This window comes from Schistocerca cancellata, chromosome 2, assembly GCF_023864275.1.
Source record: "Schistocerca cancellata isolate TAMUIC-IGC-003103 chromosome 2, iqSchCanc2.1, whole genome shotgun sequence".
In the NCBI taxonomy this organism is placed as follows: Eukaryota; Metazoa; Arthropoda; class Insecta; order Orthoptera; family Acrididae; genus Schistocerca; species Schistocerca cancellata.
In genome coordinates, this window is record NC_064627.1 from 455,396,448 (window position 1) to 455,420,911 (window position 24,464).

At 42.2% G+C, this 24,464-nt stretch overlaps 1 non-coding gene across 1 annotated transcript; it reads left to right on the plus strand.

The window, feature by feature from the left end:
- Positions 1-11,269: 11,269 nt before the first annotated feature.
- Positions 11,270-11,341, plus strand: Trnaq-cug (transfer RNA glutamine (anticodon CUG)). Its single transcript has one exon. It is a non-coding gene; the product is annotated as a tRNA-Gln (tRNA).
- The last annotated feature ends 13,123 nt before the right edge of the window (positions 11,342-24,464 follow it).

Below are 24,464 nucleotides of genomic sequence, written 5' to 3' on the forward strand. Positions count from 1 at the left end.
GCGATTATTACTATAGGCCCCACGGAAGTCCAGATGAATGTTACCCGTAGCATAACACTGCCCTCACTTACCTTATCCGTGCCAGGGTGCATATTTCGATCAAAAATGAAAGCGAAGTAACTGTCCCCGAACATTGGACGAAGTTAATCATAAAAGAAACCTCGATGAGACGGATGAAGTGATGTGTCCTACAAATTTCTTAATAATAGTGTAGGACAATCGAAATAACGATGTCTGAGGAACCTACTAGTTAGAGATGATGTATTCAATTCAAGCTAGGCTCCGGATTCAAGTAGAGGCTTGTAGAGGATTCAAGAAACGATTAAGATCCCGCCTTTCCATGACAGTCGTCAGAGAAGAGGTACGTTTTGGGTTTGTGTGTTTCACAGAATGCAGACGACGATGGGCCCCTCGGGTCGAATTCAGGTATAAATATCGGTAGACAGTCCTTCAGTATTTACCTTAAATCGCACGACTAGCAACTAATTGAAATTGTTACAGGAGTAAACGTTCTCATAAACACACTGGGATTCCGAAATTCTGTAAATCAAAAATAGATCCAATATCTAGGAGCTTCCTACAATGTTTGGATGTTTCCAGTCGCTACAATGCAAATGTTGGAACTGGCAATTCTCCCACATACATTCGCATTCGGGAACCCCTCTGACCTACTCTCAGTACACTAGGATTTGCCTGAAAAGAACAGAGTTCTTGCAGGACCTCAAATGATAGCCTCTTTATTAGAAAAACAGATGAAAGGAATAAAATTGGTCAGGTGCGAGTAGGGCTCTCCCACCGAGGGCTCGTACAAACTTAATTATGCATATAGACAGTTCATTCATTCCGAAGCACACAATTCAGCACACGTTGTTGAACATGGGATTCCAAACTAGACGTGTCCCTAGGCTGACTCAACGACATCGTCAGTTACGATTGCAATAGTTACGGATTTGATGATGCAAGACAACGGGTCAGTGGAAATGTGGCACCTTGTTGCATGAACTGGAAGAAAGCAAGTTTAGGGTTCAACGTTCCCTTGACAACGAGACAATTAGAGACGAGGGACGGATGAATAACGCTTTTGGTACACCAGCACGACTGTCGTCATCCAATAGGACGACTGAATTATACATCGCACCAGTATCGTGCTATGAAGGAGAGTCACTTAGGCTTCCGTGGGACCAGTGGTATAAGGAACAGTCAAACGAAAACGAGACAGAGGGAAAGAAGGTAAGTAAACTGTTTATTATTTCAAAAGTAACCGCCAAACATTTAATACATTTACCCCACTGTGAGACTAGACGGCCAATGCTTTCATATAAAAACTTATGCAATTGACTACGGAACCATGATTGTACCTAGTCGTGCACCTCTTTCTCCGAATCAACTCGACGTCAAAAAATATGGTAACTGCATGGAGAGAGATCGGGACCCTATGGGGGATTTGTGCTCAGGTCCAAAAGCTGCCAAGGTCGTATCGACAACTTTACGTTGCAGTGTAATCTGGGTTGATACATTTCCATTATTTATGCTCATCGTGTTTTTGGCTAATCACCATTTATTTCTGCCAACGGCCTTGCCGCATTGGTAACACCGGTTCCCGTCAGATCACCGAAGTTAAGCGTTGTCGCGCTGGGCTAGCACTTGGATCGGTGACCATCCGGTCCGCCGAGCGCTGTTGGCAAGCGGGTTGCACTCAGTCCTTGTGAGGCAAGCTGAGGGGCTACTTGATTGAGAAGTAGCGGCTCCGGTCTTGTAAACTGACATACGGCTGGGAGAGCGGTGTGCTGACCACATGTCCCTCCATATCCGCATCCATTGACGCCTGTCAGCTGAGTATGACACGGCGGCCGGTCGGTACCGTTGGGCCTCCAAAGGCCTGTACGGACGGTGTTTAGTTTAGTTTCCATTTACTCTTAGCCCTACAGAGTACATGATTCCTTCCAGCTTGGTAGTCATTAATTGTAAATTTTGTGACGGCTCTGCCAGGAGAGCAATGTCGTTAGCAAAATACCCGTAAACCTACATTATTCATTCCATCATATGCCCATGTTGGAGTTGCCTGTTATGTGTCGACAGAAGTGCCGACACAATGTTATTTTGAAGGGGCCGAATAGGCACGCTATAAGCTCACCCAGAATATCGTGAAGTCTGAAACAGGATGCTCAATGAATGCTAATAAGAAAAGTACGTTGCTTTGGGAATACTTAACTTTAATCCATCCTTTTGGTATACATCGTTTATGGTGAATACAAGTAAGACTCTCTCCAGATATGGTTAACTGCGCCTTGCTAGGTCGTAGCTATGGACTTAGCTGAAGGCTATTCTAACTGTCTCTCGGCAAATGAGAGGAAGGCTTCGTACGTCTAGTCGCTAGCAATGTCGTCCGTACAACTGGGCGAGTGCTAGTCCGTCTTTCTAGACCTGCCATGTGGTGGCGCTAGGTCTGCTAGTACTGACAGTGGCGACACGCGGGTCCGACATGTACTAATGGACCGCGGCCGATTTAAGCTACCACCTAGCAAGTGTGGTGTCTGGCGGTGACACCACATTCCTCCCCCGCAAATCGGCGAACGGTCGTGGTATAAGGCTTCCGCCCGCCGTGGGGAGGGCCCCATGTTGACGTATGCGATGAGGTGGGGAGCCTAACAACAGGCGAGGCTGTGCCACCCGCACCCGGCCATTCGGTCCGAGGGGAGCTAGGAAACGCCTGGAAACCTACTCCAGGGTGCACGTCAACATGCGGCGTATGCGCCCGTAATGAGACAGGGTCGACCTCCATTGTGTCGGGGTATCCGACACGCGATGACGCCATGTGGTCCGGAGCGGGCCAGAGGTCCAGGGCGGACGACAGCTGGTCACGAGAAGCGATAGGCGGCGCGTGACCCAGGGAGGCGGTTGGCGGCTGCAGCGAAGCGTCCTCTGCGGGCGTCGGCTGCGGCGGCTGCGGCGGCGGCGCGACGCCATGAGGCAAAATGGAAGGCATCGTCGGTAACACCTGGGGATGAGGCGAGCCAGTAGATGGGTCCCCAGGGCGCTGACCGGACGGCTCCGTCGCTGAAAGCAGACGGGGAGCGGCAGAACCCAGGCGACGACAGAGGCGCAGCTGATTGAGATGCCGACGCACCTCACCAGAGGCCCCCATAACCAAATACATCGCGCGGCCGAGGCAGCGAAGAATGCGCCCTGCGAGCCAACGCCGTGAACCGCGATAGTTGCGATAGAATACAACGTCGCCAGGAGCAAAAGCAGGAGTCTGCCGCTGCACAGGAACCTGATGCGGCGGATGCAGCAAAGACATCAAGGTTCGATGAGGACGACCGTGAAGCAACTCAGCCGGCGAGCGACCATCGCGGGGCTGAGAGCGATACGAAGACAAAAAGAGCAACAACGCGTCCTCCCGAGAATGCGACTCTTTCAACTTCAACATCTGTGACTTGAAAGTCCGGACCAAACGTTCAGCGGCACCGTTTGACTGAGGCAAAACGGCGCGGATGTCAGATGTTGAATACCATTGGCCTTGCAGAATGACTGAAATTCTGCGGACATGAATTGTGGACCATTGTCAGAAACAATAGTCTGCGGAAGACCTTCAATGCAAAAGATAGCAGACAACGCTTGGATGGTGGCAGATGACGTCGTGGAAGACATCCGGACAACAAAAGGAAAATTACTGAAGGAATCGACAACAACCAACCATCGAGCATTCCAGAATGGACCAGCAAAATCTACGTGTAAGCGTTGCCAAGGGGAAGTGGCTTTTGGCCATGCAAAGAATTTCCGCGGCGGCGCGGATTGTTGTTCGGCACACGCCATGCAAGAAGAACACATATTCGTAATCGCAGCATCGATGCCGAACCAAGTACAGTGCTGAACATTTGCGGCACGCAACGGCGGGGCGCCCAGTTGTTTATACGTGGCGTGATTGAGCAATGAAACTGCAGCTCCGGTATCGAGCTGGAATGGTATCACTTGTCCGGCAAAGTCCAAATCTACAAAAAGTTTATTGTCCTGCTGACAAGAGCGACTGTTTTGTGCAACTTGAGCAGACACTGGTACAGAATCACGTGCGACGTGACGGGATGGCCGTCGACGTCGACGCACACTTGTTGCGGGACGAACACAGTCACAGTGAGAGAGAGGAACACTGGGCGGAGTGGCATTAACTACATGAATGTCCATGGGCGAAGGTTCCCGAGCCTGAGTGTCCTTGGTTTGATTCCGGCGCGAAGCAAAGGGCCTGGAATGGGTGGCAGTGTCCGATCTAAGCTTTTTCTGGCAAACACTTTGAACATGTCCTTTCTTATTACAGAAAAAGCAAATAGCTTGGCGTGACGGGCAATTCTCACGCGAATGTCGAGTTGCACACCGCGGGCATGATTTCAGCACTGCATTCGCTCGCTTTCGCGGAGCACGTGATGGTGCGCTTGGCGTGCGCGAAGGCTGTTTACAGTTCCTTGCAGCGCTCCCGGCGGGCCGGTTAATGCGACACACAGCAGGCGAAGTTTCAAATGATGCCTGAGCAAAGTCAAGTGTGTCTTGTGTATCCAATATGTCTATCACTTGTTGAAGGGAGGGATTGACTAGTTTCAAAATCTGTTCCCTTATGCGAACATCAGAAACGTTCTGTGCTATTGCATCACGCACCATTGTATCTGAATAAGGAAGGCCACAGTCACATTCAAATGCGCAGTCCCTAGTAAGGCCTTGCAAAGTTGCAACCCACTCCCGATTAGTTTGACCGGCCGTACGTTTTGTACGAAAGAACGTATACCTTTTTGCAACTACATTAACTGTTTCTTTGAAATAGGCATCTAAAGCAGACAAAATTTCGTCGTAGGACAGAGTTGCTACGTCGCGTCGGGGAAACAATTTCACTATCACACGGTACGTTTGCACGCCGACACAAGACAATAAGTGAGGCTGCCGCTCGTTACCTTGAATTCTGTAGGCGGCGAGATGGAATCCAAACTGGCGGGACCACTCGGCCAGCTCTCCTGAGTTTGGTCAAACTGGCGAAACTGCGGTGCAACTGCATGTCGTGGCTGCGGTAGCGATGAAGCGGCGGCGGCCGCATCGTTTTGCAGCGCACGTTGACCCTGGACGAGCTGTCCCAGGGCATCCAATAACGCCTGCGTCTGCTGATTCTGCAAGCGATAAAATTCGGACAGTACATCTGGAGATTGTGGCGAAGCCATGACACAAGCAAATCAGAGCAAAGCAATGAAAAAAAAGAACAATCCGTTAATCCGCGTCGCCAATGTTATGTGTCGACAGAAGTGCCGACACAGTGTTATTTTGAAGGGGCCGAATAGGCACGCTATAAGCTCACCCAGAATATCGTGAAGTCTGAAACAGGATGCTCAATGAATGCTAATAAGAAAAGTACGTTGCTTTGGGAATACTTAACTTTAATCCATCCTTTTGGTATACATCGTTTATGGTGAATACAAGTAAGACTCTCTCCAGATATGGTTAACTGCGCCTTGCTAGGTCGTAGCTATGGACTTAGCTGAAGGCTATTCTAACTGTCTCTCGGCAAATGAGAGGAAGGCTTCGTACGTCTAGTCGCTAGCAATGTCGTCCGTACAACTGGGCGAGTGCTAGTCCGTCTTTCTAGACCTGCCATGTGGTGGCGCTAGGTCTGCTAGTACTGACAGTGGCGACACGCGGGTCCGACATGTACTAATGGACCGCGGCCGATTTAAGCTACCACCTAGCAAGTGTGGTGTCTGGCGGTGACACCACATTGCCCACAGCTTTTCTCATTACTGAATCTGTTATTAACATGAAATGAAATTGTGGCAAAATGCATTCGTATCTGAGGCCTGTCAGAACGTTAAGGTAAGAGGTGTTCCAATCTTTTATACTTATGGAACAACTCGAGCCCAGATGTGGGTCAGAAGGACAGTAATGAGATGATCAGAAGTTCCCTATAGGATTACAATATTCCACAACGATTTTCAGTATATACTGTCAAAAGCTTTTTCAAAACCCATCGAGTTCTACATGCGGTAGACAGTTCATTTCTATGCACATTTGTTCATGGGATGTTCTCCCACTTAGTCATATGACTACAATTAATATATTGTGGAAGTCACAGTTTAGAGTTCTCAACGGTTCCAATATTGAGACAGTTATTACACATACAGCCGTAATGAACGTAATCGATTAGTTCATTTATTACATGTTCATTGTATATTCTGATCTATTAAAATTTTAGAATGTCATAATAGACGATGACAAATGGCCCAAACGTAACTTCTCTAGCAGATTTTTTTTTTTTTTTAATTTTTCATCCCGACCAAAGAAGGGGGAAAGGTGAGCATTTGGAGAACCCTGATTTTTATGCTCTACATTTTCTTATTTTATTCTCGTTTGACTCAGATTATTGATAGATTTGCATGGGCAGGAAGGTATAACTCTCTCATGCAATTGCTTTCCTTCGTGTAACTGCAAGGAAATAAAGGGTGTCAATAGAAAATAGACTTGTATAAACGTATTTGCTGTAATCCAGATAAGAACTGATTGCATGTTATGCCCCACAAAGGTCCATCTTAGGACCTTCACTGTTTATTGTATAAGTTAATGACTGTCCTTCAGAAATATTACTAAGTGCTAAATTTGATTTTGCCTGCACTTGATACAAACAGTCTGATAAATAGCAGACTAAAGACTAGTATTAGAAAACGCTGTTAAAGAAATTTTCAAGAACATTAGTAAATACTTCCTAGATAATTACAGATTTTAAACTTCAAAATGACACAGTATATGCGTTTTAGAACTTTTAAGAAATCTACACCTAGCGTATGTATAAAATACAATGACAAGAAAGTACATGAGTTCAACTGTCATAAATTCATGGGATTATAACATGATAATACACTCCTGGAAATGGAAAAAAGAACACATTGACACCGGTGTGTCAGACCCACCATACTTGCTCCGGACACTGCGAGAGGGCTGTACAAGCAATGATCACACGCACGGCACAGCGGACACACCAGGAACCGCGGTGTTGGCCGTCGAATGGCGCTAGCTGCGCAGCATTTGTGTACCGCCGCCGTCAGTGTCAGCCAGTTTGCCGTGGCATACGGAGCTCCATCGCAGTCTTTAACACTGGTAGCATGCCGCGACAGCGTGGACGTGAACCGTATGTGCAGTTGACGGACTGTGAGCGAGGGCGTATAGTGGGCATGCAGGAGGCCGGGTGGACGTACCGCCGAATTGCTCAACACGTGGGGCGTGAGGTCTCCACAGTACATCAATGTTGTCGCCAGTGGTCGGCGGAAGGTGCACGTGCCCGTCGACCTGGGACCGGACCGCAGCGACGCACGGATGCACGCCAAGACCGTAGGATCCTACGCAGTGCCGTAGGGGACCGCACCGCCACTTCCCAGCAAATTAGGGACACTGTTGCTCCTGGGGTATCGGCGAGGACCATTCGCAACCGTCTCCATGAAGCTGGGCTACGGTCCCGCACACCGTTAGGCCGTCTTCCGCTCACGCCCCAACATCGTGCAGCCCGCCTCCAGTGGTGTCGCGACAGGCGTGAATGGAGGGACGAATGGAGACGTGTCGTCTTCAGCGATGAGAGTCGCTTCTGCCTTGGTGCCAATGATGGTCGTATGCGTGTTTGGCGCCGTGCAGGTGAGCGCCACAATCAGGGCTGCATACGACCGAGGCACACAGGGCCAACACCCGGCATCATGGTGTGGGGAGCGATCTCCTACACTGGCCGTACACTACTGGTGATCGTCGAGGGGACACTGAATAGTGCACGGTACATCCAAACCGTCATCGAACCCATCGTTCTACCATTCCTAGACCGGCAAGGGAACTTGTTGTTCCAACAGGACAATGCACGTCCGCATGTATCCCGTGCCACCCAACGTGCTCTAGAAGGTGTAAGTCAACTACCCTGGCCAGCAAGATCTCCGGATCTGTCCCCCATTGAGCATGTTTGGGACTGGATGAAGCGTCGTCTCACGCGGTCTGCACGTCCAGCACGAACGCTGGTCCAACTGAGGCGCCAGGTGGAAATGGCATGGCAAGCCGTTCCACTGGACTACATCCAGCATCTCTACGATCGTCTCCATGGGAGAATAGCAGGCTGCTTTGCTGCAAAAGGTGGATATACACTGTACTAGTGCCGACATTGTGCATGCTCTGTTGCCTGTGTCTATGTGCCTGTGGTTCTGTCAGTGTGATCATGTGATGTATCTGACCCCAGGAATGTGTCAATAAAGTTTCCCCTTCCTGGGACAATGAATTCACGGTGTTCTTATTTCAATTTCCAGGAGTGTACATTTAGTTGGGAGGAACATATGGTAAAACTACTAATAAAATGCCTAAATAAAGATGTATTTGCAATGCGGATGTAGTCAGACGTCGGCAGTATAAAACCAGAAACGTTCATTCCATAGCGCGATATGGGATTTTTTTTTTCGTGAGGGGGGGGGGGGGGTATAACTAATCAAGACAAGCCAAAAAATACCTAGCACAAGAGTGTCTAATAAGAATTATTTAGGTGTAAACTCAAGAACTTCTTGTTGAGGCGTCTCCAAGGAACTGGGAATCCTAGCTACTGTTTCTCAATACATCTATTCCTGAATGAAATTTGTCGTAAGTAGTATAGCTCCTTTTCCAACGAAACGCTAAGTTCAAGCAATCGATAAAATAAATGATAGTAATGTACATAAAAATTGGAAGTCAGTTATTTTGTTCCAGATATACGTCTTTGTTCAAGAAAACACGTATTTAATAATTTGTTACCAGCAGTAAAAAAATATAAAAAATGTGACTATTAATAAATTACAAGGTAAGAATAGCACGAAGAAAATATTAGACATCAACTCCCAGCCCGTCGACGAATTATTTTAGTTGGGCCAATGAGTAAGTTTTGTAAACTGCTTTCTCTGTTATAATGCATGGCCACAATGGCCTAATTACAACCTAATGGACTTCAGGGTTTATAAAATAACATGTTAGGGATTAATTTCGTACTAACCTTTTAAAAAATAGGTTCCACAATTTGAGCTATTCCATGTTCTATTTTCGTAAATATATGCAATACACACGGTGTCACAGAAGTCTTCTCCTGGTTACAAACATTCATAAGGCATAAAATATAGCACCTACACAAATACTTCTTATCTTGAATTTCATGTGACGTAATCAAGTTCTTGGGTACATACATACTTACTGTTACTTTGTGATTATTTAGATACAATCTTTCTGGGAAGATGGGATCGAGCTTGGTGGTTTCATTAACTGGCCTCGGCGATCCCCGGACATAACATCATTCGATTTCTTCCTTCGGTGTTATGTCAAGGACCCGGTTACCCAAATACCACTGAACGACAATGCAGCACTACAGCGCAGAATTACTGACGTTATAAGGAGAATCCTTCTCGAACTCTTGTCCAACGCATGAGTGGAAACGGAATATTGCCCGGATATCCTTCGGGCAACGAAAGTAGCACACGCCAAAATTTAGTAATTGTGTGTACATACTAAAACTTTAATATGTTACTTGCATTTCAAGATAAAAGATATGTGTCATATTTTCTGCCTTATGCATATTTGTAATCAGGGAAGGATACCCTTGCCATATTTCCTTGAGAATCTGTAGAACAAAATATAGATATACCATCTGTTTTCACTTATTGAATGGATATTCTCTCAATATATTGGGGTGTAGTTAAGATCTGCGCCATCTACTTCGTCGTAACTTGGGAACATAAGTAATTGTGAATTCAGCATTCCTCTTAATTTCTATTACTTCTGCAGATGAGTGTGGTGGCTGACAAAAGAGCCCCACCACAACTTCTGTCCTGTTCCTCAAAACTGTTCGCGCCTCAGCTATTTCGTATACACACTCAATTCTCATAGCAGCTGATTTAAGATTCTTGTGTACTGTTACGATGATTCATCCTCCCATCCCTAGGAGCTTAGCTTTGCAGTTGAATTTGTCAGGAAGACCTCATTTCTATTAATTTATGGTTTCTGTCAACTGTCGATGCGATGTGTTGTGGAAGCCTTACAGCTTTTCAGCAGCACTTTAAAATATGTCAGTTTTTTAGCTCATACTTCTCCAGATGATCAGTAATAACGTATTATTCTTATCTATTGGGAGAATTTCTCCCGGTCAGGTATGACTGTTTTCTAGCCTTCAGATTCAGATGACAACTCTAAAAGAAAAAGGTCTAATGCATTCCATCCACGGCTGCATTAGCTTCATCAGTAGCACCCTGAGCCGTTTAAGAGTACCACGCTGGATAACCATATTCTGGCATCCACCTTGCCGCTATGCCACATATACCCCAAAAAAGGATTCTATGTGTAAATAGGCATACGTGTTTCACTTATGAACTCTGGGTCAAGGAATTTCTATGTATCGAATGTTTCTACGACCGGTATCGTCCACGGTAATGTACTAAATCTTCCTGAAGAATAAACATAAGAATAGAAAATTAATATAAGAATTGATGTAAGAATAGAATATAAGAATATGAGAAATTAGAAAGGTTGTAATCCCAGAAAATCTATACACACGTGTAGTATATAATAAATGTGTGACACTTATGAAACCTAGTTGCTTTACAATTAATATAATGTACATCTATCCCTCAACTTGATAAGAAATATTTGTGTACCAACCTTCTACGATGGTGTTAAGATAAAAGAAAAAATTAAATTAAATAGATAAAAGAATTAATCGGGTTTTCGAAAACGGGGCGCAAAAGTGAGATGCCGTGACGCTACGATTTCGACTCAGATTATGATGCGCTAAAATGTTTCTAAATTACTTCGAAAGCCGTGACTATGGTTTTACCAGAAACGGTCGAGTATCTACGGATAAGCTGAGAAACATGTTGCCTTATTCTGATACCACTTTCACTGAGTGAAGTTTCTGCGAAATCGGATTATGGCATTTGCCGTGTTCTCCTCGTCAGTATGCACCTATGGATGAAATTTTGAAATGGGGTGGTTGGTTGACTGACCATTACAACTATGAGAGTAAGACAAGCAAGGATCTTACCCGGTGCTTTCCGAAATGCAGCACGCTGTTGCAGAGAGCTGTGCGCCGCTCTCGCTGTCTGTGCGGGCGGCTGTGGGCGTAGCTTACCCGCCCCCACCTGTCAAGTCTTTTAGCCACATCTGCGCGGCACTGTGCGACACTTTGCGCGAGGCACAGTGACATTTTCTAGCATAAATAGAGGGTACATTACGATGAAATCACTGAGGGAACACCATGACAGGAACAGGTCCCATGGTGTAATGGTTAGCACTCTGGACTCTGAATCCAGCGATCCGAGTTCAAATCTCGGTGGGACCTTAACTTTTTTTCAGTTAAGATTCCGCGCAATCTTCTTCGTATCTATAGTGGACAGATGTTAACTAGGGCATAAACTGCCCGAACATCAAAAGCTTTATATTTTGAAACAGCAGCCAGCCACAACTACGGTTCTAAAAAGTTTGTTAAAAGCGCAATATTACTGGTTTCGGATGTCTTACAAATGTCATTAACAGAGGTCCTCTCTTTTCTGCTAGATCCTCACTTTAAAGTCGTCATTGGGTTTGTACACTAAGACTAACAAAAACGTTTTCGTTCAAAATTTGGTGAACTCAAGAGTTGTCTCCACATTTTATTCATACTAACTTAGCCCCCGTAGCTTCGCTGACGTCTGCGTAATAATTACAATAAATATAATTTTATAAATATTTTAGGTCTACTGGAAAATTAATCTATTAAGGAGTCTTTTATTTTTCTATGCAGTTAACCCAAAGCTAATTTGTCTTAACGTCTATTAAATAGCTTTCTTTTAATTCACTAATTGCAACATCGTCTAAACTTTTCACGCTGATTAAAGCCACAGCATCATGGTTTTTTTCCGAATGTACTTCTGACTAACAAGCGATTCTGTTGCTGGAGCCGGATATTTTCGTCACTCTTGCCTTTTAATTTCTATACCACAAATTTCTTTGTATCAAACAAAAAAGTGAAATAACAATTTATCTTTAAGATACTTTTAATGTAACAAAATACTTCCTTAATAACTTTTATCTCCTATTCCAACACCTTGGGGGTTGAATTACCAAAAGTAGTGCAACACGTATTTTTTTAATTTCTAATACAGAAGCCAAATACGAATGTAGCTTTGAAAATGTTTTCACAACTTCTCATCCTCTATTTCATTTCCTTAGAGTGCTGGCTTTCCAAACGCACTGAAACTCATGTTTTTAAATCCCTAACCGAGAAGTCAAACACCAATTTTCATAGATGTAGCTTTAAAAACATTTTAGTGTTTTTTAAATAATAATTTATTTTCCAAAAAATCTTTCACCAACCGTTTTACCTCCTTAATGTTAGACTTTTCAAAAACGTTGAAACACAAAAATTTTTATTTCTGACTGAGAATCCAGATACCAGTTTTCGTTGTTCCAGCTTCGTCGTCAACAGCGACATATTGTCAAAAAACATTTCATCCCCCATTGAGCCCTCTTAGGAGTGGAACTCCGATGCCTACAGTATAAGATCCACCCCATTCCAGATTTCAAGATTACGTCTTTAGCAATTTGAACTGGGCGATGATGAGTCAGTGAATCAGTATTATCCTCTGACACCCCATTAGCGGTTGGATAACCAGAAACAGTAAAACACGTATTTTTTTTCCTTTCTAACCCAGAAGCTCAACTTCAATTATCAAAGATTTAGCTTTAAAAAATCTTTCACAATAAAGTAATGCCGTGAAATATTTCACTCCCAATTTCACCTCCTTAGAAGTTGAATTTCCTAAAACACTAAAATGCATATTTTTTTAAAGTTTCTAACAGAGAAGCCAAATAACAATTTTCATAAATTTTGCTTCAAAAATTCTCGCATAATTAAATATTTCTATAAAAGCTTCCATCCTCTATTTCACACCCATAAGAGTTAAATTTCCAAAAACAGAGAAACTCCAATTTTTTATTTCTACCCTAGAAGCCAAATTCAAATTTTCATTAATTTGCTTTAAAAAAGGTTTTCCAAATGAAATATTTTCTTAAAACATGTCATCCCCTATTTTTCCCCTTTAGGAATTGAATTTCCAGTAACACTGAAACACGAATTTTCTTGTTTGTAACTGAGAAGTCAAATGCCAATTTTTTTAAATGTAGCTTTCAAAATACGTTAGAAGTTCTTTAAAAATGATTTATTTGAAAATCAGAAATCACTTTTTATTTCACCCCCATAGAGGTTGAATATCAAAAAATTATGAAAAACCTATTTCCTTACTTCTGACCAAGAAACCAGATACCAATTTTCGTAGGTCTAGTTTCAAAATTGTCTTAATAGCGTCATATTATCAAAAGACTCTCTTCCCTATTTCACCCTCTCAGTGTTGGAATTTCGAAAAATCCCTTCTTGAACGATGCCTACAGTATAAAATCGACACTTTCTGCAATATTTATGTTCCTATCCTCGGCGGTTTGGGTGGAGCGAGGGTAGGTCACTCAGTCAGTCAGGACATTGCATTCTATGTACAGGATGAGTCACGTAAGACGCACCACCCTTTTTAGTTCGTGAACGGTTATATTTACCGGAACGCCTTTTTCGGCAAATATTAGAGCGTCGGGTGCTCTCAGTTTTGGTTAATATTTTTACCGCTGTTATCAGCGGAAATAATGAATCAAGTATTTTTTTAGAGTGGATCAGCATACTTCCTATAACTAGATTCAGCAGCTCTTGAGAAAACAATTACTGTAATATAGAGTTTGTTAATGGTGACTTGAAACCTGTCGTAAAAAATCGAGAAACATCATAGAATTTGAGAGCATGTTCGCCGGAACCGGGTTTAGCAGTGCAAACAAAGCCAAGCAGAGCTCTCGTGCTACACTGTGTCAGAATGCCAGCACATCTGAATGTTTACTCGTCTGCACTCCTGGGCGCTCATTTCTGCCTCAACATTGGTTACGTGAAAAAATGAACTCGAATGAGTAGAAGTTGGACGGACAACTTTTATATGGTGAATGTAAAAGAAGTACAATAAAAACAGTGCCGGATCACCAATGTCCGACGCGCCAGGAAGTTGCTAGAATTATTAAAACGCTAGTGCGGACAAGTTGCTGGAACTTTAAAAAGATACGAAAGAAGACTGCAACTGACAGAGAAAATGAAGAAGCTGTTCTGGTTACAATGAATCCGCACATGGTACGAGACATATAGCCAAGGAATGTGGAATTAGCCAGACGAGTGTCATTCGCATCTTGCATCGACAGAGTTTCCATCCCTGTCATCTGTCACTGTATCAGGCACTTGGCGACCTTGATTTCAAACGTCGTATAGAATTTTGCCGATTTGCTCTTTAGCAAATGAGACCCGACCCTTCGGTTTTACAACGTATCTTCTTTACCGATGAAGCAACATTTACTGATCACGCTAAAGTAAATTTGCATAACATGCACTACAGGCGGGAGAAAATACACACTAACGTCGTCAGGTACGACATCAACAGCCGTGGAGCGTAAACGTATGGTGCGGCATCATAGGAAATTACGTTGCGGTAACTTCACCTCAGGCGTTCTGTATGGTCATTCGCAAGCACACATTCTTATGAACATTCTGACAGTTCTAGAAGAGATACCACTGGATATTCGAATGTGGTGTATGTGCTACAACACGACGGTTGTCCATCACTGTCGGTCTGTGTTGCAACGCGAATACTGAATGAGAACTTTCCTGGGCATTGGATAGGACGAAATTCTGTTTTCAGATGGCCTGCGAGATACCCCAATTTGACTCCTCTCGATATCTTTCTTTGGGGAGCACTCAAAGATGTAGTCTATAATGACGTCTCAATTACACCAGACGATGTGTGTAGTCGAATCGCCAGTGCATTCTCTACCATATCATTCTCTGTTATTAAATCTGTTCATCGTTCTTTCGAAAGGCGACTGCAAATGTGCCTTTCAGTCCGTGGTCAACAGTTTGAACACTTGCTTAAATAAAGGATAAAGTTTTCTTTTTTAAGACAAAATTTATTTTTTTGTGATTTGGGTGTTTACCAAATCATTGTTAAGTAATTATTTATTTTAAGTGTGTACAAAATTCCATTGCAACGTCAAATAAGTCGACAGCGTGTATCGCATGTAGCTGTTAACACATTAAGTATGAACTTACGTTCAGCATGATACGACGTTTCGTTAAGAACAATATTTATTTTGCGGCGCACGGGTAGTCACCAAAGTATTTATAATAAAATGTTTAGTTCAACGAATGTATCCCATATGGTATAATTTAGAGCAGTGTAGGTAGAGACAGTTGTCCAACGGCAGCGACATCGTGAGAGAGCAGAATGGGGCACTCCGCGGAACTCACGGACTTCGAACGTGGTCAGGTCGTTGGGTGTCACTTGTGTCATACGCCTGTACGTGATATTTACACACTCCTAAACATCCCTACGTCCACTGTTTTCGATGTGATAGTGAAGCGGAAACGTGATGGGACACGTAGAACACAAAAGCTATTGACTGACGGAGGCCAGCCAGAGTAGTCGAGCGGTTCTAGGCGCTTCAGTCTGGAACTGCCCGACCGCTATGGTCGCAGGTTCGAATCCTACCTCGGGCATGGATGTGTGTGATGTCCTTAGGTTAGTTAGGTTTAAGTAGTTCTAAGTTCTAGGGGACTGATGATTTCAGCTCTTAAGTCCCATAGTGCTCAGAGCCATTTGAACCACTTTTGACTGACAGAGACCGCCGACAGATGAAGAGGGCCGTAATGTGTAAATAGACAGACATCTACCCAGACCATCACACAGGAATTCCCAACTGCATCATGATCCACGTCAAGTACTATGACAGTTAGGCGGGAGGTGAGAAAACTTGGATTTCATGGTCGAGCGGCTGCTCATAAGCCAAACATCACGCCGATAAATTGCCAAACGACGCCTCGCTTGGTGTAAAGAGCGTAAACGACTGAACAGTGAAAAAACGTTGTGTGGAGTGACGAATCACGGTACACAAGGTGACGATCCGATGGCAGCGTGTGGGTATGGCGAATGCCCGGTGCACGTCATCTGCCAGCGTGTGTAGTGCCAACAGTAAAATTCGGAGGCGGTGGCGTTATGGCGTGATCGTGTTTTTCATGGAGGGGGCTTGCACCCCTTGTTGTTTAGCGTGGCACTGTCACAGCACAGATTGATGTTTGAAGCACCTTCTTGCTTCCCCCTGTTGAAGAGCAAATCGGGGATGGCGACTGCATCTTTCAACACGATCGAGCACCTGTTCATAATGTAAGGCCTGTGGCGGATTGGTTACACGAGACTAACATCCCTGTAATGGACTTGCCTGCGCAGAGTCCTGACCTGAAACCTATTGAACACCTACGAGGTGTTTTGGAACGCCGACTTCGTGCCAGGCCTCACCAACCGACATCGGCACCTTTACTCAACTGTAGCAGTCGGTGAAGAATGGGCTGCCATTCCCCAAGAAACCTTCCAGCGCCTTGTTGAACGCATGCCTGCGAGAGTCGAAGCTGTCACCATATTGAATTCCAGCATTACCAATGGAGGGCGCCACGAACTTGTAAGTCATTTTCAGCGAGGTGTTCGGATACTTTTGATCACATAGTGTATGTATTTTGGAAACCACACTTAGATCAGATGTGTTCATTGAACACGTAGCAGTTAAGGAGAGCTCAGGTAATGTGAACAAATGTTCTGGAATGACCAGCTATATAATATGAGAGAGACAAAGGGACGGGGAAAAGAGCTGAGTGTATAGAACATATATTCCTCACAGCGCGATCAATATTGTGTGTATCAGTGGAAAAATGAGTGTGGGATTTCGAGTCAGGAATCATGGAATTGAACCTATATAGCGGATGAAACACAGAAACGATGCAGAAGCAATCATACTTAAACGAAAAAAATACTATTTGAAAGTGAATTTTTCTGCACAGTGGATGCAGTTGAGCTACGCGTCTATTACTTCACGGTGTGTAGAATACTAGCCATTAGCAGTCACAACAGAAGGTGGTTTTGTTTAATGCACGACCAGTTTATACTCAATTACATGTTTCAGTGCTCAATGTTAGAGATTGCTGCTTAAATAAAAAATAATGTGATGGTGACAAAACAGACCCAAGTGGAACAGTTGGAAGTTGATAAGCGACGTGTGTTGTAAAGTATTCACATGAAAAAACACACAAACATTTCCCCTTTAAAGGAAAAGTTTCATACGAAGTTGCTAACCTTTACCGTAACAGTGGCATTCAAATATCGTTTAGCACTACAATAAGCCACATCAGCAAATCATTTACTGCAGCAAGACAAATATCCAATGTGACAGTAAATCAGATATTTACTCACGTTCGTGTGACAATGGCCCACACATTCTGCATAGGGCAGACAGCAAGGAGTTTCAATCTAAGTTATGGGAACACATGGATACCTTCCTGTTAAATAACATTGATAAATCGACTTTTGTAACACATCTTCAAGAACATTGCCACTCAGCAAGTACCATTAAAGACAAAGATACTAAACTCCGTCAGCAAAGGAAAGAAAATGAATCTTCTTAAATAGCTTGTAATTTACATCCATATGTCCAGCTCACCACACCGCATTCGCAATGAACAAGTAGATCTGGCAAACAAGTCACTTCTAGACACCATTAATGAAATTCTAAAACTCCCTCCATCTAGTTGAAAACATTAAAGACATTGCCAGCGATTATAATATTATATTTTATATAATTTGCCAGCAACCATTCTTCTATTATTATAAATGGCAGTGTGGTTCCATATTCATGTAATAATTTCATTTTCGTAATTTGTAATATCAGTTATGTTTCTGTAAATGCCACATCTTTGAACTTTTTAGGTATAAGATATTTGACCATAACTTCCGTTTTCCTTTGTACACACGTTAGATGAAGCAAGTATATGTACTATTGAAGTTATTTACAACTAAATAATCAGAGGAATAACACGGAAGTACCAATATTTACCCTGATGTACAATATAATTTAATGTGTAAAAAATCGTGATATTTTTGTAAGAACATGTGCTGCATGTAGAGGGGAAACGACACGTATACTCCAGTTGTATGTAAATAATATGATACTTCGCAACAAATGTCACATGACAACTTCCAACTTCAATTGGGTCTATTTAGTCATCATTATACTATTTGGTTTTTACTTAAAAGTGATCTCCAACGTTGAGCATCTAAACATGTAGCTGAATGTGAACCACCTGAAGATGGACACAAGCCAAAAGCAGGACGTGCAATAATCACCTTCTATTGTGACTGCTAGCGGCTATTGTTCTAAGAACTACTGTCTGAAAACAATATGCGAAATCTGCCGACGGTATTGCTAGAATGTCCCATAAATTAACTTGAGAAATTATTATTTAAAAGGCTTTCAGTTATAATATCAGGCGATAAACCGATATTCGATTTCCGTGACGTAAATTGATTCAGTAGCATCATTAGATTTGATAGCAGACTAAGTAGATGAATCAAATATCCGACAGGGGCTGTTAGTGTAGAGAGCTGCCGGTGCTCTTTGATAACAGTGAACAGTACTTAGCCTGATGAGATCAGCCACTATCGATCACCTCCGACAATATCAGCCCAGTCTGTGCGAAGGGAACGAGAAGAAGGCTCAGGGATCCATCACAATCAGGAGCAAATATCTGCTAAGGGTTTATACACGGTTTCAGCAAAATTGTGAACCAAGAACATGGATTTCTCTTAAGAGAGAGGTTTTACAAATGACACCTCAATTAGATTTCCTTTTTTCTCTTTGTCCTGAATTTATTAATTTCAATTATTGTCTTTGAGAAATCCGGCAAAGTAAAATAGTTCTGAAGCTTTACATATAGTCTTTTCCCTTCAAGATATTTCGATGGCGTTTGAAAGTATTTACCGGACATTGTGTTTATGCATGATGACTGGAGAACCTTGATACTGTTTGTATTTAAATGAAGGCGAAAAACACTACAACCAGTAGCTGGGGATAGCTGTAGGACCACAGTATCTAGCCTCCATCTGGACAACCTGACAGCGTTAAAAAAGTGAGACTGTTTTACAAAAATAATACAATATATTCGTGAAATATATGTCAAAGAAAGTAATCAAAAGTGAAACAAGGCTTTACAATACATTAGGGGTATGTAATAGGTCAACAGATACCCTTAACCTTCACTGAACCGAGGCATCTAAGAACTATTTGTTATGAAATGGATATAAACTGAAAAAGCTGTTGCGAAACAAGAATGTGATCCGTATCTGAGTTAAGCCAAAATGTTTAGTAAACATGAGACAAACACGTGAACCATTTGAAGAATTACAGGAATAAGACATTTTTATACATCTTTATTTACACCAAGACACATATCGAATTTTTACTATCCTTCGATTAAGATGGTACACTTCTAGCTTCGTCATTATTGAGTTTATGTCGACTGCATTTCAAATTTGAATGCTGCAGCTGTAACTACTTATTCACATTTACATAGACCTGCAGTTAACTCTTGCCAATCATAGCTTCGACAAATCAAATTTCTCCAGAGTTAGAAATAGTTGTCCCTTCCGTCAAAAATCTCGATTAACCGAAGAAATCTTCTGTGTTTTGGCACGATCGGTAACTCGAAGGGACTGTCATGACAGACAGCCCGCTAACACATTAGCGGCTATGTAACATACAGTTTCGTCCATAGTTCCCGTACTTGTTCCATCACTTAACTCCTTGCAACAGTCTTTTATTTACTCAGCAATGCATACTGTACTACAATTAACAAATCAGTTCTAAACATGACTTCAAAGAGATACAAGGGTGTAATTCTCATACAAATCAATCGGGTCACTGAGGCCGTACAACGCGGCGTGAAAAGAGGGAGGAATGAAAGTTTTCGTATTTCCACCATCCACGGCGCTGGCAGTACTGAAGCAGAAACATATTCAGCCGTGAAAATTGCGAGTCTTAGAAATATTATTGATGTTTTATCATCATTATGTTCCATAACTGTCAGACAGTGAAAGAAATCATATATGCCGCAAATTAAACTTCCCAGAAATTAATGCTGTGCTGTTCCTTGACAAAATAAGCTGTTCCATGAAGCGGAGATGCATTAGAATACCTTTTTTGACATACAGAAATGTAAAATTGTTACAATGCGAGGATCGTCTTCATGAATTCAACTGATAATAGTCTCAGAGCAGATAATGTGAAGCAAACAATAAATATTCATAGGGCTGGAGTGTACAACGCTGCTCGCGCTAACAATGAAAATTTATGTGGCCGAGCGGTCCTAGGCGCTTAAGTCTGGAACCGCGCTGTTGCTACGGTCGCAGGTTCGAATCCTGGCTCGGGCATGGATGTGTGTGGTGTCCTTAGGTTTGTTAGGTTTCAGTAGTTCTAAGTCTAGGGGACTGATGACCTCAGAAGTTAAGTCCCATACTGCTTAGAGCCATTTGAACGATTTTTGAAGGAAAATTGCTTCCCCTTCAGTACATCCTGAAGTCCGCTCCACTCATCGAAAGATTGCGCTGAGGTAGTCCAAAATGACAAGAAATACCAGGACGAGGAGAAACGTATCTTTTCTCGCCACTTGAAAAATTATTTTGGCAACAGCTACTTTATAGTGGTACTATGTTTCGGAGGCATATGAAAATGTAATTCTGCAGTTTCCTTTCACCTCTAATCAGTAAGGGACATTCTTCTGACTCTGGAAACGCAACTTTTCTACTTCGCATTTGCAGGGAAGATCCGGTTCTTGCTATGAAACAAGAGTAATAAAAAAAATCATGTTGTGAAAAGGGGCTCATGGTTACTTTTCAGTAAATCGATTTTTTCAAAAACTGCATACAGTTTTCTTATGATACAATTGATTTTACGTATGCACATTATATTTCATAGTGTTATTGCAACATGTAGTTTCAAAAACACTGATATTTCAACCACTTATTGGTATGTATTATTCGAAATAAGATTCCGCTTTTAGTAATTACAGCGTTCCCTTTACAAGTAGTCTTTTTGGTAGTTCCTGTATATTTTCTAAATTTAGTTTTGGAGAACATTACTGTAGTATCACCTTGTTTCTATTATTTTTTAAAGTGGCGCAAATGCTTATATGTAACCGAGCAAGTAGTTTATATGGCTCAGAGACTCATTACGACTGCAAAAGACAGATTATCTCTGATTCGTGATATAAAAACTCTGTGGATATAACGTGGAACATTGCCTTTACAATGGACTTACTTGCTTCGGGTTGAGAAATGCGGGGAGTAGGATCGCAGTGGAACTGTAATAAGTGGCATTGTTGTAAGCTGCCATTTTGAATACCGAATTTAATTTGATGAATTGTGAAAATATTGCATTTTATACAAGAGGATGACGTGTTCTGAAATGTATCTAGGGAAACCGTTTACGGAAAATTACAATTTCACGAATGGAAAAGGTACGTTCAACGCTCTGTCTATTTTAACTTCTACTCTGTTTGTGGCACGGAACATTATTTGGTGTGTTGTAACTCGTAGGGAAATTTGCATCCTGTGAAATCAGTAGAGTCTGCACCAGTGTAGTTTATGCTCTATTTTAAGAGATTAAATTCTGGAATGCATCGAATTTGATACACAACCTGGATACTGATTCCCATGTTGCAGAGTGAGTTCGTCATAGCACCCAAGACAGCTTCACCACAGCGTTTGATTGCCCCTCTGATTATTTTAAGAATTTTCAGAGTCGACGATTGCCGAAATTCTGCAGAGCTACAGCGATTTTATGCCAGGTGAAATAGTTAACTTTATACCTGGAAGATTGGGAGATAATTGTGTACAAATATTGGGGAAGGTTACGTCAATGTACTTTATAATTTTTGGAGGGAAGCTGAAGTAAAGGTCAGTTTAATAACGTAGTTCACCATAAAGACTAGGCCTAATTGCGCATCTATACTCATAGCGCTACGCACAGAACGCTTGAAACAGCAATACAGATCAAAAGTTGACTATGTCATACGACTATTGTTATCCTGCTGCGAAAAAGTTTCACGATACCAGTCGAACCTAATCTGTTCCCCTACAAGCTGGCGGGGAAGAGTGGAACGGAAGGTACTACAGTAGAGTTCCAGTCATCTGAGCTCTGGCTATCCGAATTCCTGATTATCCAAAACGCAAAATAATGATTCTGTCTACTCATGTTAATGTCTTCCCGCCGTGAAGCTAGTGCAATCGCAGCGCCAACATCATTGGGATGATGAGCCACAGTCGCCCGGTGCACCTGTTACTGTTCCTTTGATTACTAGTCAGTCTGTGTGTTGTGAACCCGCTGATTGTACGCACTGTTTTGTTTGTGGCTTCCAAAAGAACATTAGTTGTGTTATTGTTAGTGGATAAACTAAAAATTATAGGGCAGAAGGAGTTACAGGTAAACAGTTGGCTAAGATGTACTGTGTTGGACAAGCAATGACTTCAGACGTTAAAAGGAGCAAACCTACACTTTTAAACTTCGTGTCTGAGATTGAAAAAAAAAAAAAAAAAAAAAAAGAAAAACAGAAGTTCTTCAAAAAAAACAACGAAGGAAGCAACAAACAGAAATTTAGTCGATGCCGTTTTCAAGTGGTTTTTGCAACAATGTTCTGTGAGAAACACAACTTTGGGTCCGATTCTTTGTGCAAAAGCTAACATCTTAGCTCAGAAGCTTGGTTGTTCATCCCTTAAAGCAAGTAACAGCTGGCTAAGAAACTTTAAGTCCAATCACAGTGTCAATGAATTATATTTAAATGGCGAACAGTCATCGGAAGACTCCAAAGCTACAGAAGATTTTACTGAAAAATTTAAAGTTGTAGCAGACTTCTACGATCCTGACTTTTTGTACAACGCTGATGAAACTGGTCTTGTTTCGAAAGCTCTGCCTAAAACCATTTTAGCATATAAAAGGAAGTGTAGTGCTCTAGAACATAAAGTTAGTAAAGACTGTGTTATAGTGCTTACCTGTGCACATTGTACAGGAAGCCATAAATAGCCCAAGTGCATTTCAAAATGTGGAAAAACATCCACTGTGTTATAAAAACCAACCCAAGGCTTGGATGTAAAAAAAGTGGAAAAATAACAGCTATGAAATACCTGCATTCAAACGTTAAGCAGTCATACTACACCTTGTAACAGAACCTCCTAGAAAATCTTACCATATCTCTCTCTTCCAATATATCGATAAACAAATACCATCTACATCATGACACTGGCCACAGTATGTATACACATATTCGTTCAGTAGAGCAGGTGGCCAGTGGCTGAAGTCCCTGGCAGAGACCTGTGCAAAGTTTTGTCATCTTTGGTGAAAAAAAAAACAAACCATCCAAACAGTGTAGTACAGCTTTGTACACAGTCATACACTCTGGTTTTTCTACCATGACTTCAACATCTGTGTTAGGTAGTAAACCAATATTAAGACATTTTAAACCATTGGCTCCCACAACACACGGGATGGTAGAAATAAAATCCATATGCGATATCTCTTTTTGAAAAAAATGTGGAAGACATTGTAACATATGGAAACTGGAAGAGTTTGTGGCATTATGAAGCGTTTACAAACAGCTGTCTCAAGGGAATGACCTGTAAATCTAACCTCACCTTTCACCGTGACAGGGTTTCAGATGACTTGGTGTTCTGTTTCCAACAACATTGTTTCCTCATTTGGCAGTCATGCACACGATCACTGTTTTGGTATTGACTGTAGGCAGAAGCTGTTATTCACAACATACATGGGGTAGCAGAAATAAAAAGAGGTACAGTTATCTTATTGGTGAGAAAAAGTGGTGGATACCACAGAATATGAAAATAGGACGAGTCTACAGCATTGATTAACGTCACCAAACAAATGGTTTCAGTCAATAATTGTGTGGTAATCAACAGCATTCCAGAGGATGGATGGGATGAAAAAGACGCCATCAATATTGGCCAATGTAATGTAATAAGCACCACAGTTGATAGAGTGGTCAATTTTAGCAATTTTACCAGTTGTTACACAATTTCAACACCAGCAAATGACACACAGAAAGCTTTCTAATTTCTGAATCATAGCTAAGCCACCTCTCCAGTACTTTGCCAGTGCCATACACTTGACTGCAAAAGCAGTTAAATGACTGTGCAGTATGTCCATTTGGTCATATGCACCAAAGTATACCTGACAGCGTCCTGTGTTTAAAATACCTATTACTGCAAGATCTTTGTTGTTTCATACTTCATAACTTCTAATTATAAACTAGACACCACTTGAACTATAGCTCATTACAGAAATGATGGCGTTTTCCCCAACAAGTGAGTAGATTGCATGAAACAGGCTGTTCTGTGATGACCAAATTGTTTATGAAAATACAATACAAGAATCAACTCTTACTGTGAATGATAGTCCTCTGGGTGAAAGAAACTTTACACACAGATCGCCAGAGACGAGTTATGGACCAAAACTTCAGA